The sequence below is a fragment of the Bubalus kerabau genome, chromosome 18, assembly GCF_029407905.1.
Source record: "Bubalus kerabau isolate K-KA32 ecotype Philippines breed swamp buffalo chromosome 18, PCC_UOA_SB_1v2, whole genome shotgun sequence".
In the NCBI taxonomy this organism is placed as follows: Eukaryota; Metazoa; Chordata; class Mammalia; order Artiodactyla; family Bovidae; genus Bubalus; species Bubalus kerabau.
The window spans coordinates 45,900,262-45,916,036 of record NC_073641.1 but is presented as its reverse complement, the minus strand read 5'-3'; the positions used below and the strand labels follow the sequence as shown (position 1 = coordinate 45,916,036).

The 15,775-nt window shown below is 35.7% G+C and overlaps 1 long non-coding RNA gene across 1 annotated transcript in view; it reads right to left on the bottom strand.

Annotated features, from left to right (window-relative positions):
- The window catches only part of LOC129633099 (uncharacterized), a 38,079-nt gene extending 22,611 nt beyond the window's left edge, over positions 1 to 15,468 (bottom strand). The window contains exons 1-2 of the long non-coding RNA XR_008704885.1: positions 15,402 to 15,468; positions 1,609 to 1,688 (exon numbers count right to left, since the gene is read on the bottom strand). This is a non-coding gene — a long non-coding RNA (uncharacterized LOC129633099). The remainder of the gene's footprint in view (positions 1 to 1,608; positions 1,689 to 15,401) is intronic.
- Between the last annotated feature and the right edge of the window lie 307 nt (positions 15,469 to 15,775).

Sequence of the window (15,775 nt, the reverse complement as noted above, 5' to 3'; positions counted from 1 at the left end):
AGAAGACCTCAGGTCTAGATGGTATTATTAAACATTTAAGGGCAAGTCATACCAATCTCACAAAATCTTTTAGAAAACAGAGGGGGAATAGATTATTCTTAATTCATTTTAAGAGGTATAACTCCAATACCAATAGACTGTTTATTGGTTTGTTTGTTGGGGGGACTTTAATTCTATTTTTGGGGGCTAGGGGTTCCTTTGATGGGGAAAACCCTATTCTTCTACCAAAGACACTTTCTGTGCACTCATTTGCTTTGGATGGTTCATTAGGACAAATGATATTTATAATTTTGCTTGATTTTCCATAACATAAATAAATAGCCTATTTAAAAAAAAATCTGATGATATTTATTTCAAGTATTTCTAGGTCATTGGAAATACAATCATGAACATGACTGAAGTTGATTTAATTAATAATTGAATTAGACTAAAATTTTACAATGTATTATAATGATAAATGGGCTTCCCTGATGGCTCAGATGGTAAAGAATGTCCCTACAATGCAGGAGAACCAGATTTGATTCCTGGATTGGGAAGGTACCTTGGAGAAAAAAATGGCAACCCACTCCAGTATTCTTCCCTGGAGAATCCCATGGACAGAGGAGCTTGGCAGGCTACAGTCCATGGGGTTGAGAGAGTCAGATAAGACTGAGCAACTAACACTTTTCACTACAAGGATAAACAAACCAAAAAATACATGCCTAGCTAGGAAATTTTAACACAAAGGAATTACTAAAAATGTGTAAGTTTTGCTGACATTTTCATTTGGAGACAATCATATGATATAGAAAAAATAATTAGCAATGCCTTAAAAAAGAAAAATGTTATGATCCTCATGTAAATATTATCTCATTTAAAATAAAAATAGTGATTCTGGTGGTTACTATTTTCATTGCTCCCTCAGGTTTATTTTAGGCTTAGAATTCTCCATGATTAATACATTCAATGATATTTTAAACTTAAAAATGCTCACATGAATAAAATTTTTGAAACTTAGTTTCTTCCTGAATTCCATCAGAATATTTCAGTGTGATAAAGTGTCATACATTAGTGTCAATCAATAGTGCATTCCCTCACAAGTAGGTAGAGCCATTAAAGTAATTTAAGTAAGATCAGTGACCTGATAAACAGGGAATCAGAATCAATACAGCTTAAATCAATAAAGGAATAGAAGATATTGATATTTAGCCTGGAGAAGAAAAGACTTGGCAGAAAACATGATAGCTACAATTCATTATTTTACAGTGTAATAAGAGAAACAAAATATGGTAATTTTAGGTAAATTAAAAAGTTTAGGAAGAAGAATGATCTAATCTCAAATTATTGGTTAAATTTTGAACTGCAGCTGACCAACAAGAATAGAACAGCCTCTACTGCAAACTATTAAACTCCCTGTTATTATCACCTCTCAGGTTAGTACAGTGGGGATTCCAACAATGGATAAACAAAAAGCACTAAGGCCTCCTATACGTGAATACAGAGTTTTCAAGCCTAATCCTTCATTCATCTATGTAATATAACAACTGCACTGTGCCTTGTTCTATTTGAGGCATTTTGCCCTTTTACCCATTTTGTAGTTTTTCAAAAGAACTCTCTATATATACTTACGTTAAGAAAAGCCCACTTCTGATCTGTGACACTGTTTCTAATTAATCTTTCTGAGAGGTATTTTACCTATTGGCCTCAATCTGCAGGAAAAAAAAAAAAATAGGAGAGATCAGCATATTTCCTAACTATGCAAACTAGTTTGTTCAACTACTCATCTCTCATCAATTTCCTTTCACTTTCTATTTTATTTGACCTCTCAAAATTCACATATACTGTCCTTCCAACTTCTTTAACGACTTTAGCATTTCCTTCTCAAATATATTTTCTGTCTCTAGCTAATATCCTTTAAATCAAACACCACATTATTTTTTATTCCTGGTCTAAAAGTTTTAGAAATTGATTGACTCCAGTGATAGTTGGCCAAAGCCTAGTATAATTATTTATTAACACTGTGACACCACACAGGTCTTTATCACCTGGAACTGTTTCACCAATAACCTAAATATCCTTGTATCTGAAAACAGCATCTTAACCAATGAATCTAGTTTTCATATTTGTTGAGAAATCTAAATGTCAGTTTCCTATTAAGATATTCTCAGTCATCATTCAGATTTTAATTGCACAACTTCCTGTAAAGAGTCAGGGTTGTATGAGTGTTCATTTCCTTTGTTTACAGTTTCATTTAGGTAAAATTGACATAGAATACTGTATGAGTTTAAGATTTACAGCCTAACGACATATACACACTGTGAAGTGATTACCACAATGCACTGACATCCATCATTTCATATATTCAAAAAATTTTTTTTCTTTTTGATGAGATCTTTTAGGATATACTTTAAAATATACTATACAGCAGTGTTAGTTATGTCTTCCCCGATGGCTCAGCCGGTAAAGAATCCACCTGCAATGCAGGAGACCTAGGTTCAATCCCTGGATTGAGAAGATCCCCTGGAAAAGAAAATGGCAACCCACTCCAGTATTCCTGCCTGGGAAAACCCATGGACAGAGGAGCCTACAGGCTGAATTCCATGACATGGCAAGAGTTGGACACGACTTAGTGACTATACCACCATCTGTGTTAATTACTGCCATCATGCTGTGGATTATATCCCAGTACTACTTTATCTTATAACTGAAGTTTGTACCTTTTGACAACTCTCATTAATTCTCCCACCCCAAGTCCCATCTCTGGTGACTACAATCTAATCTCTTTTTCTGTAAGTTTAGTTATTTTTAGATTTCACAAGTAAGATCCTACAGTACTTGTTTTGCTCTGTTGGACTTCTTTCACTTAGCCTAACTCCCTCAAGTTCCATCCACACTGTTGCAAATGGCAGGACTTCCTCATTTTTTTATGACTAAACGTTATTCTGTTCTCTCTCTGTGTTTGTATATATCTAACATTAACTTTGCCCATTTATCTATGAACACTTAAATTGTTTACTTGTTTCAGAGACTATAAATAATGCTGCAAGAATAAAGGAGTGCAGATGTCTCTTTGACATAGTGATTTTGTTTGCTTCAGATATATACACATAAACAGAATTGTTGAGTCATATGTAGTTCTATTTTTATTTTTCTGAGCAACCTCCATACTGTTTTCTATAGTGGATGCACCAATTTACATCCCTAGCAACAAGGCACCAGAGTTCCCTTTTCTCCACATTCTTGCCAGCATCTGCTATCTCTTGTCTTTTTGCTAATAGTCATTCTAACACATATGAGATGATACCTCATTGCAATTTTTTTGCATTCCTTAGTGATTAATGATGATGAGTATCTTTTTATGTATGTGCTGGCCATTTGAATAGCTTCATTGGAAAAATATCTATTCAAGTCCTATGCTCATAATATTTGACAAGGGGGCCAAGAATCCTCAATGGAGAAAAGATAGTATATACAATAAATGATGCTGGTGAAGTAAGATGGTCACATACAAAAGAATGACAAGACCTATGTCTTACACAATCACAGAAATGAACTCTAATGGATTAAAGGCTTAAATGTAAAACCTAACACCTTAAAAATTCTAGACAAAAACACAGGTAAAAGCTCTTTGACAGATTCATGACAGTGATTTTTTTGCTTTATATGACACCTAAAGCACAATCAGTGAAACACAAAAATAAACAAATGTGACTACATCAAACTGAAAAGTTTCTGCATAGCAAAAACGGATGGTCAACAAAATGATAAGGCAACATACAGAACGAGAGAAAATACTTGTAAATCATGTATCTGATAAGAGGTCACAATACATAAAGAACACATATATCCTTAATAGCAAAGTGACCAAAGCATCAGATTTAAATGGCTATTCCTTTCAATGCTGATTAATAGTACAAGAGAATCACAAGCTTCTTAGAGAACCCCAGCAAATCCAATAAAAAACAAAATATACCTAATTCTGTATCATCCATTCTACTTTCACCATTCATGCATTTAAGCTGTAGAATATTTTCTGAGAGACTGGTTTAAGTAAATAAAATACTTCATCTTTGCTTGTTTCACCTGTATGTTTCTCTTTCCTTTAATTTATATCTTCTAAAAGTTCTATGGCATTTCATGGGAGTCCTTAATCCTCACTCTTCTTTATTCTTCATCAGTGACCTAATTAATTTTTATTAAAGGCTAAAGCTTTGATCATTATATCTTTGGAGCTTTACGTGTCAAATATTTTGAAGATATAGTATCTTTTTGAAAAGATCAATATATGCTTGGAATTAACATCAAATGAACTGCTTCTCAAAAATAAGGAAAAAACAAAAACACCTAGAGGGCTTATAAAAACACGTATTTCCAGGTACACTCCAAATCTCTGACTTCTAGAGGAAACTAGGAAGGTTGTTGTTGTTGTTTAGTCCCTAAGTTGTGTCCAATTCTTTGTGACCCCGTAGACGGCATCAAGCCAGACTCCTCTGTCCATGGAGTTTCCCAGGCAAGAATACTGGAGTGGGTTGCCATTTCTTTCTCTAGGGGATCTTCCCAACCCAGGGATCAAACTTGCATCACCTGCACTGGCAGGCAGATTCTTTACCACTGAGCCACCAGGGAAGTCCCACGTTATTAGACTCTTTGAGATGCTTTATTCATGCATTGCTGCTGCTGCTTAAGTCTATATTCAACATTATTTCCTCATTGTCACTGATATTTATCTCAATGACAGCAGAGATAATATGTTCTTGCATGGAATCCTTTTTAATCTAGTAACTTTTTTTTTTCACTCAGTCTTTGATTTTTCTTTCTTTTTTTTTTTTTCTTTTCAAAATACCTGAAATGTCTATGTGCTTCCTTCCAATTAGATTAAAAAAAAAAAAAAAAAACCTGAACTGAACTATTTTTCACAACTTCAACCTCCACCTTGAAGCCTTCTCATGTCCTCCCAATTTTTATCTAACTGCAATGCATGTACTCATAAAACTCTGATTCCTTAAGGTTAAAAAACTGTGAAGGAAACAGTGGCTATATACCAATTTGAATTGAGGTAAACTGCATATAATATTAATGTTTAAGTGATATATAATTATGTTTGCAAATTAGAAGCTCTGAAAAATCCTGCAAAAGTTTTAAATGTGTTTAATTCAATGTGTCTCAAATTTAGAGTGTCTCTTTAAGGATATGCTGATATCACTAGTGAGTACTGTCTTAGGACAATGTGAAAATACTTTCTATGTATTTGGTTTGTTTTAGCAAAAACACAGCTTTTATTTAAATTTTTGCAGAGTTCCCATTACTTTCATTTTTTGGCACATCTACTAATGAAAATCACTTTCACTGACAGATTCATATTTAAATCATTTTACATATACCATCACTATTTTAACTGGCAATGTTTACTGCAGGGAACTAAGTTATATTATAAAGGAATTATAACAACATAGCTAGACCATGAGCTTGAATCTGTACACTAATCCTTACTTGAGTGATTTAAAGCAAACTATAAAAGTAGGAAGTCTCCTGAAAAGCATCAAAAGACCCATTGTATGCTAATCCCTAGCACACAGAGCATGGTAGATAATAAATTCTCAACACATCACAGTTTAGCAATCAATTGTGTAATAGTTTCAAAAGCATAAGTACGGGGGGAAAAGCTATTCTAACAATGATGATGCTCATCCATTAATCCACAGTCTACTCTTGTTATATAAATAACCATCAGAAAGCAGCGAAGATGATGTTGCCATTAGCTTCATTTTGGGGGTGTTATGAGAAACTGTGTTTGGAATCCTTCCATTCTGTTTGCATAAGGATACTATTTGCTTCATGATTCACTATATCATTTCTTTTTTCCCTTGAGAATTTGCAAAAACTTCAAATACTAGAAATTTTTTGTGTTTCCCTTAAGTAATTATTTTGTTTTTCATGCTATATTCTTGTGAACCTCAAACATTATAATATATTCCTTTTGAAATACCTGTTAAGTAAGTTAAGTGTTAGTCACTCAGTCATGTCTAACTCTTTGCTACCCTATGGACTGTAGCCTGTCAAACTACTCTGTTCATGGGATTCTCCCGGTGAAAATACTGGAGTGGGTTGCCATCCCCTTCTCCAGGGGATCTTCCTGACCCAGGGATCAAACTCCTGTCTCCTACATTGCAGGAAAATTCTTTACCATCTGAGCCATCAAGGAAGCCCTGCTACTGCTACTGCTGCTAAGTCACTTCAGTCGTGTCTGACTCTGTGACCCGGTAGACGGCAGCCCACCAGGCTCCCCCGTCCCTGGGATTCTCCAGGCAAGAATACTGGAGTGGGATGCCATTTCAAGGAAGCCCTATTAGAAAGTAATATATGAGAGTTCATATATGTATTTGCATTTAGGGTAAAAATGCTATGCCTGCATCCATGGTGCTTGGAACCATTTTGTAAGGAAAAGTAACAATAAATGTGTGTGTATAAGTATATATGCACTGTGTGTGTGTGTGTGTGTGTGTGTGTGTGTGTGTATATATATATAGTTATGTGTGTGTGTTACACACACACGTTGCAAGACTAGTACAACTACCCTTTTAATAAGTTCACCATTCCTCTGGATTTGGATATAGTATGCCCTGTTTATGCATGCACAGTCACTTAGTCATGTCTGACTCTTTGTGACCCTTTGGACTGTAGTCTACCAGGTTCCTCTGTCCATGGGATTTTGCAGGCAAGAATACTGGAGTGGGTTGCCATTTCTTCCTCCAGGGGATCTTCCTGACCCAGGGATTGAGCCAATGTCTCCAGTACTAAACAATTAGTATGAATAACTTAAGGCTCAAAATATTCTATTATCTAACCAATTATTAAAATCAGGAAATTTAACACCAATGCAATACTATTATCTAATCTAAGTTATTGGTATAATTTCATTATAATTTCAATTTTCTTAGTATTGCCATTTATCAGTTTTCCCCATATGGATACACTTAGTATCAAGCATTGCATTTTATCATTATGTTTATTTAGTCTATTCTAAAGGAATTCTTTAATTTTTTTTGAATCTCAAGCATTCTGTGATCTAAAGGCGAGTTATTTTTGTAGAATGTCCCTCAATTAGGATTTATACAATATTTCTTTAAGATTAGGTTCAAGTTATGCATTTTGGTTATATTACTACAAATACGATGTGTTCACCATGGTGCATCATATTAGAAGCCATGTAATATTTGATTATCCTAAAGTTCTGTGCTAAGTTGCTTTAGTCGTGTCCGACTCTGTGTGACTGCATGGACTGCAGCCCACCAGGCTCCTCTGTCTGCACGATTCTCCAGACAAGAATACTGGAATGGGTTGCCATGGCCTCCTCCAGGAGATCTTCCTGACCCAGGGATTGAATTCACGTTGGCAGGTGGGTTTTTTCTAGGCATCACCTGGGAAGCCCATCCTAAAGTTGGTAATATTAATTTTGATCAGTTGGTTTAGGTGATGTCCACTATATCTCTCCTGTGTAAAGTTTTTATTTTCCATATTGTCATTAATAAGTAATTTGTAGTGAGATACTTTGAAGACCCCATAAATATCTTATTTCTCTTCACTATACTACCAACCAATAGTTTTACCAACTATTAATGATTATATGGGGCTCAGTGGGGCTCAGTGATTACCATGGAGAAGGCAATGGTACCCCACTCCAGTACTCTTGCCTGGAAAATCCCATGGACGGAGGGGCCTGGTGGGCTACAGTCCATGTGGTCACTAGGAGTCGGACACGGCTGAGCGACTTCACTTTCACTTTTCACTTTCATGCACTGGAGAAGGAAATGGCAACCCACTCCAGTGTTCTTGCCTGGAGAATCCCAGGGACTGGGGAGCCTGGTGGGCTGCTGTCTATGGGGTCACAGAGAGTCAGACATGACTGAAGCAACTTAGCATTAGCATTAGTGATTACCAGGTGGCTCAGTTAAGGAGTCACCTGGTAACGGCTCTGCTTGCCAATGCAGGAGACATACGTTCAATCCTGGGGTCAGGAAGATCCTCTGGAGAAGGGAATAGCAACCCACACCAGTATTCTGGAAAATCCCATGGACAGAGGAGCCTGGTGGGCTACAGTCCAGGAGGTCACAGAGTCGGACACTACTGAGCGACTAAGCACACAGGCACAATGATTATATAATTACATCATTCTTCATGTATTTATTAGCTGATTTTTTTTTTCAAGAAAGCACTTTTTCTGCTCTTTAACTTTCCTGTTCATTTGTTTATAACACTAATAGCTAATGAAACTTTATTAAGTGAATTATAATCAATTGCTACCACTATTTATTTTATGTCCAAATTATCCTAGATGTCCCCACTGAAAGCCTCTTCAGGCTGGCCCATATTTCTTTTCCCTCCGTCTACATTGTTTTCTTGACTGTTTCTCTCATTTCTAGCACCCTGAGGTATTAGAATTTCATCTTACTTTTTCTCAGCCTAAGTTTATCAGGAAAAAGAGTTTTCTCTAATGGTCCTTGGATTATTTCAGTGGAAAATGATATTTAAGAGTTAAAATATGGGACCAAAGCAAGAATGTCTACTTTCACCCCTTCCTAGTCAATATTGTACTGGAGGTCTTAGCTAATATAATCAGAAAATAACAAAAGAGGTATACAGATTGAGAAGGAAGAAATAAAACTGTAGTGATTTGCAAAGTACATGATTGTCTTAGTTAAAAATCCAAAAAAAACAATAAAAAACTCCTAGTAACTAGTAAGCACTTATGGAAACATTGCAAGATGCAAGTGTATTACATGAGTCATTTGTTCTCTTATAAATAACAACAAATAATTGGAATTTTAAATTTAAACATGATACTATTTAACAGCAAAAACTTTAAGCATAAACCTAATAGGCAAATTTTATATATAAAGAAAACAATAAATCTCTGGTAAGGAACTTCCCTGGTGGTCCAATGGTTAGGCTTTTTTTTTTCCCCCCACCTTCCAATGCAGAAGGTACAGGTTGAATCCCTGGTTGTGGAGCTAAGATCACATATGTCTTGTGGCAAAAAACAAAAACATAAACAGCAAAAACAATATTGTAACAAATTTAACAAGCACTTTAAAAATGGCCAACATCAAAAAATCTTAAAAAAAAAAAAAATCTCTGGTAAAAGACATCAAAGAAGCTTTCATTAAATAAAGAATACATATGTATGTATTAGAAGACTCAATACTGTCAAGATGTCAGTTCTTCACAGAGTTAATGAGATCTCAATCAAAACCCCAATATTATTTAGATATTAACAAACTGTACTACATTCTAAATTACATATGGAAAAGGAAAAAAAAAACAAACAGCTAACACAACTTCAAGTGAGGACAAATTCATAGGACTTTGTGATCACTGACCTAGAGCCAGACATCCTGGAATGTGAAGTCAAATGGGCCTTAGAAAGCATCACTATGAACAAAGCTAGTGGAGGTGACAGAATTCCAGTTGAGCTATTCCAAATACTGAAAGATGATGCTGTGAAAGTGCTGCACTCAATATGCCAGCAAATTTGGAAAACTCAGCAGTGGCCACGGGACTGGAAAAGGTCAGTTTTCATTCCAATCCCAAAGAAAGGCAATGCCAAAGAATGCTCAAACTACCACACAATTGCAGTCATCTCACACGCTAGTAAAGTAATGCTCAAAATTCTTCAAGCCAGGCTTCAGCAGTATGTGAACCGTGAACTTCCTGATGTTCAAGCTGGTTTTAGAAAAGGCAGAGGAACCAGAGATCAAATTGCCAACGTCTGCTGCATCATGGAAAAAGCAAGAGAGTTCCAGAAACACATCTATTTCTGCTTTATTGACTATGCCAAAGCCTTTGACTCTGTGGATCACAATAAACTGTGGAAAATTCTGAAAGAAATGGGAATACCAGACGACCTGATCTGCCTCTTGAGAAATTTGTATGCAGGTCAGGAAGCAACAGTTAGAACTGGACATGGAACAACAGACTGGTTCCAAATAGGAAAAAGGAGTACATCAAGGCTGTATATTGTCACCCTGTTTATTTAACTTATATGCAGTGTACATCATGAGAAATGTGGGACTGGAAGACACACAAGCTGGAATCAAGATTGCTGGGAGAAATATCAATAACCTCAGATATGCAGATGACACCACCCTTATGGCAGAAAGTGAAGAGGAACTCAAAAGCCTCTTGATGAAAGTGAAAGTGGAGAGTGAAAAAGTGGCTTAAAGCTCAACATCCAGAAAATGAAGATCATGGCATCCGGTCCCATCACTTCATGGGAAATTGATGGGGAAACAGTGAAAAGAGTGTCAGACTTTATTTTTGGGGGCTCCAAAATCACTGCAGATGGTGATTGCAGCCATGAAATTAAAAGACGCTTACTCCTTGAAAGCAAAGTTATGACCAACCTAGATAGCATATTCAAAAGCAGAGACATTACTTTGCCAACAAAGGTCCGTCTAGTCAAGGCTATGGTTTTTCCTGTGGTCATGTATGGATGTGAGAGTTGGACTGTGAAGAAGGCTGAGTGCCAAAGAATTGATGCTTTTGAACTGTGGTGTTGGAGAAGACTCTTGAGAGTCCCTTGGACTGCAAGGAGATCCAACCAGTCCATTCTGAAGGAGATCAGCCCTGGGATTTCTTTGGAGGGAATGATGCTAAAGCTGAAACTCCAGTACTTTGGCCACCTCAAGCGAAGAGTTAACTCATTGGAAGACTCTGATGCTGGAAGGGATTGGGGGCAAGAGGAGAAGGGGACGACAGAGGATGAGATGGCTGGATGGCATCACTGACTCGATGGATGTGAGTCTCAGTGAACTCTGGGAGTTGGTGATGGACAGAGAGGCTTGGCCTGCTGCAATTCATGGGGTCGCAAAGAGTCGGACAGGACTGAGCGACTGATCTGATCTGATCTGAACAGTATGTGATTTCAAGAGTAAGTACAAAGCTACAGTAATCAAAGTAATATGTACTGTGTGTACATCTGAATCTAACACAACATTGTAAATCAACTGTGCTCAATAAAGTAGTTGATTTACGTGTTAATTTTTTTTTCTTTTAAAAAGAAAAAAATTAAGATGATATTAGCAAAAGAATAGACAACTAGATCAATGAAATAGAATAGAGAGGCCAGAAATAGACCTATATACATATAGGCAACTGATCTTTCACAAAAGAGTAAAGATATTCAATGGATAAGAATACTTTTTGAACAAATATGCTGTAAAAACTAGACATACACCTGTAAAAATAATTTAATAACCTAATAATTTTATATAGGAACTACAAATTGATTATAGAACTATATGTATAATACAAAACCATAGAGTTCGTAGAAGATAACACAGGAGAAAATCTAGGGTATCTAGAGTTTGGCATTGACTTTTTTTTTTTTTTTTTTAACACTACCAAAGGCACAATCTATGAAGGGGAAGAAGAAGTTGGAAGTCATTATTAAAAACTTCTCTGTGAAAGACACTATTAAGGGAATAAATATACAAATCATGTTGGAAGAAATTGCAAAATATTTATCTGATAAAGGATTATTATCTAAAATATATTAAGAACTCTTAAAAACTCAACAAGAAAACAAATGAAACTATCAACAAGAGGGAAAATATCTGAACAAATATCAAAGAAAATATACAAATGGTAAATATATGAAAACACTGTCAACATATGTCTTTAGAAAATTGAAAACAACAGCAGCAAAGAGATGTCATTACACACCTATTACAAAGGCTAAAGTCTAAACCACTGACACCACCAAATGCTGGTGAGGATATGGAGCAGCAGGAATTCTCGTTTATTGGTTATGGGAATGAAAAATGGAACAGCCACTTTGGAAGACATTTTGGAAGTTTCTTACACAGCTAAACCTGGGATTGAACCTGAATCTGCCGTATAGCTAAACGTAGTCTTACCAGAAAATCTAACAACTGTGCTCCAAGGCATTTATCCAAATGAGCTAAAAACTTCTGCCTATGTGAAAACTTCACACTAATGTTTATAGCAATTATATGCAAGGTTGCCAAAATTTGGAACCAACCAAGATGTTCTCCAGTGAATGGATAAACTAACGGTGGTAAATCCATTAAATACTATACCATTCAGTAATAAAAAGAAACATGTTCTCAAGCTGTGAAAAGAGATGGAGGAATGTTAATTGCATATTGCTAACCGAAGAAGCCAATCTAAAAAGGCGACATATTACTTGACTCCATATGACACCCTGTAAAAGGCAAAACTGTGGACACAGTAAAAGGATCCGTGACCTGCAGGATGCCAAGGTAGGTGTGGAGAGAAAAAGGAATAAATTGGTAGAGCAGGGAAATGAAATTATTGTAATGCTGGATCTAGGTCATTATTCATTCATCAAAACGTGTCGAGTGTATAATACAAACAAACTTTGATGTAAAACGTGAATTTTAGCTAATAATAATGTATTAGTGTTAGTTCATCAACACAACAAAATTTCATCCTAATACACTCTAATACAAGATGATAACAGGGGAAACTGAGGGGAGAAAGATGAATAGATACATGGGAATTATCTCTACTCTGTTCAATTTTACTACAAACAATCAAACTGCTTCAGAGAAAATTATTAATTTGTCTAAAAACTAAGATATGGATGTTATGTGTGCTCATTGACATTGGTGTGTCATTTCTTCTGGGTGTTCTCAGAAAGCAGAACTAGAAAGAAGTACAAATGTACATATACGATACACATATACATACAATTATGTATGAATTTTAGGTTCATATATACAAGACCCTATGGAATGTAGCCTGCCAGGCTCCTCTGTCCATGGGGATTCTCCAGGCAAGCATACTGGAGTGGGGATCTTCTTGACTCGGATCAAATCCACATCTCTTATGTCTCCTGCATTGTCAGGTGGGTTCTTGACCACTAGTACCACCAGGGAAGCCCCACATACATATATACAAATATATAAAACTATATATAGCTTTTTTATATTATACAAATATATAAAACTCCATGTATAAAGATGTGTGTGTATATAAAGTTTTATGTACTAATCTGTACTTGCAGTCTTTAATTTGTACTAGCACTGACAATTCCAATTCAATCTGCACTGAGTGGGCATTCTACTCTGTCCTCTTCATGTTTATAACCCCCTGCTTCATCTGTGATAAAAGAAAGGAAATGAAATTACTATTTTTTCCCCAAGTCTGGAGCTCACAGAAAATGTTTTATAAATACTTATATTACTATGGAAAACAATTTTATTAAGTTTATTTGTATATTTAAATTTGATAGTTCAGACAAGTGAGAGTCATCCACATAACCTACACCTCTATCAATGTATGGAACACATTTTCTTATGCCAGAATTTTCCTTGTTTCCGTTTTGTTAATTTCATCTGGTGGCAATCAAATTCTGGGATGTTTTTCTCATGAAACATTAGGTTTGTTCAAAACACACACAGACACACAAACACACCCCTCTATTTGTATGGGTTTTCACTGTCCTGCTTTTTAAATCCTACTCAGCATCTTGAGCTCCATGCATGCTGTTGAGTGTAAGAATCATTCACTATTTTTTTGCCTTGCTAAGTAAAATTCCTCTCCTTCTTTCCTTGTTATGTGGATTAATCAAGAAATTTTTATTTCATTTTCTCTATTTGCATTATAGATAGCTATACCTTCTTACCCTGTTGTTTATTTCTTTGAATTAAAGTTTAATTTTCACAGTATATTTAAATACTGTATTATTTATATGAACTATAATAATCTTTTGTTATCATAGACACATTGTATAATACATACATATCATACATATATATTGTATAATACAAGCATATAATATATATATCTGTGATATATATAATACTTATCTTACACAGAGCTGGACTGAATGTCTTATAACCTATCCTGAATCTTTTAAAAGAAATAATATCAATGTTAATCTATTAAATGAACAAGTGATATTTTGTTGCTGATGAAATCTATTAGCTTTAAATATTATCAATACTGAATGGATATGGACAACTTCATATAGCTTATAATCTTTAAAAAGTTTCAGTAAAAATCTATATTAAAAACAAAGATATCTGTTGCTACAGGCAAAATTTAACCTTCATCAATCACAATCACCTATTTTTGCTTACTTTGTGAAAAATTTTTGTGAATGGTGCTACAGGAAGTCAATTAGTTTTATGTAGGTTTTTGAAGGCAAAGTAACTTTGTAAAATTTTAAAGAAGATAAATGAACAAAGATTCTAAATCAGGAATGTGCTCTTTGTTCTGCTTCTATTTAGATAAGTTTAAAGTATTATTCATTCCATGAGTTATTTTAAACTATGCTCCCAAAAGGCACTTAAGAAAAACTTAATGTGTTTCTATATTTATTTTTCCCCTTCTTAGCCTCTTTTAAGTTCTTTTTCAAAGCTATCCTCCCTGAGAAGTGTCTGAGCTGATAATCTGACAATGTACATACCACTATTTTGTCCAGTTAAATTCTCCTGCATTATAGTAAAACAAGCAGTTTCCAAAAATGAGACAATCAATTCACTCACACAATGAATCTTGGAATTGTATTTTCTTGTGAGAAGTCCAAATTATATAAAAGGCCTTAGTCCTAACATAAATTTTGGAGCAAACCCTGTGACGTAATAACTTCAAGTAGAACAATGGGAGTTCAAAGAATCTTTGTTCCAATTCCTCTAAATTTCTTTATGCTGTCAAGGAATGAGGCCTGTAGAAACTGCAATGTGTGTGATCTTTGACACATAAAATGATCACTGTCTCTCATTTCCAGTTAAGAAGAAATAACACTTCCTGACTCTCTGAAAAGACTGTACTTAAATCAAACTTGTTTTTGTACTGATTGTATTACATCTTCACCCAGTACAGTAATAATTATGTACTAGTTTTTAAAGAAAAATTTTTCTTCCCATTATTGGTATTTTTATTCTGTGAACAGAGATACATTTCTAACCCTAAACCTTTAACTAACTTTTTCCTGATTCCACTACTGGGGAGGTATATCTTGTTGTCTGATTCCTAGATTTGAACAGAATGACAATGCGTGTGTGTGTGTGTTGGGGCGGGCGGTATTCTCCTCAGTTTTCTATTCTCTCCCTATATTGGAGTTGTATATTCATACTTTGCATGTGAGTTTCTAATGCTTTGAAAGTGAAAGTTGCTCATTCGTGCCCAACACTTTGCAACTCCATGGACTGTATAGTCCATGGAATTCTCCAGGCCAGAATACTGGAGTGGGTAGCTGCTCCCTTCTCCAGGGGATCTTCCCAACCCAGGGATCAAACCCAGGTCTCCCACATTGCAGGAGGATTCTTTACCAACTGAGTGACAGTATGCTCTATTTTACATACTTTTCAGTCCTTCTGATTTATCTGTATTCACGTGACTTGCTTTGAGCAAGAAAATATGGGCAGAATTACCAGGCCAGTTTTGAAGCCAGGGCTTTAAGTAGCATTGCTTGATTCCAGTCCATGCTTCAGTGATCTGTCATGAGAAAAGCATGTTTAGCTAGGTGCTGGTACAAAAAGAATGCAGAGATGGAGCAAGTGTTGAAAGTGTTACTCCATGGGCTATAGTCCACCAGGCTCCTGTCTATGGGGTTTTCCAGGCAAGAATACTGGAGTGGGTAGCCATTCCCTTCTCCAGGGGATTTTCCTGACCCAGGGGTCGAACTCAGGTCTCCTGCATTTCAGTTAGATTGTTCACCATCTGAGCTACCAGGGAAGCCCACAGAGACCAAGGAACAAACCTAAAACCTACTGCAGACTGAAGCCCAGCCAAGTTGGCCAGTAGC